Consider the following 540-nt stretch of genomic DNA (forward strand, 5'->3'; position numbering starts at 1 on the left):
GTGCGCATCAGCACCGGGAGATGCCGGCACTGCCGGAGGGGGAGAGTGGTGGGTGACACCTCGGGGGTGGCATCCCCAAAGCACCCACCACATGAAGCCTAGCCAGCTTTGGGGATCCCATATCCACCCCCCTGCCCCAGGGACACAAAAATCCAGCACCTCTCCCCAGGGATCTCATACCACACCCCAAGGACTCCAAAATCTAGGCCCCCTGGGATCCCACATTCCGACATCCCCGCACCCAAGTAACCCATAAATCCGGCCCTCCTCGGGGTATCCTGTACGTAGCCCCTCCCAGGGATCTCAAAATTCACTCCCTCCACCCCCGGGAATCCTATATCCACACCCTGAACGACCCCAAATTCTACTCTCCCCCAGGAATCCCATATCCACCACAACATCCACCCCAGTGTCTGGAGCCCGTGCCGGCAGACAGACACCCCCGGCATGCTGTCCCTGTCCTTGTCCCATAAGCAAGGTGATGATGGAGAATCAGGCACACTCATCTCCCCAGGGGTGGCACCGAGTCACTCACAGGCC

The sequence above is a fragment of the Anomalospiza imberbis genome, chromosome 28 (assembly GCF_031753505.1).
Source record: "Anomalospiza imberbis isolate Cuckoo-Finch-1a 21T00152 chromosome 28, ASM3175350v1, whole genome shotgun sequence".
In the NCBI taxonomy this organism is placed as follows: Eukaryota; Metazoa; Chordata; class Aves; order Passeriformes; family Viduidae; genus Anomalospiza; species Anomalospiza imberbis.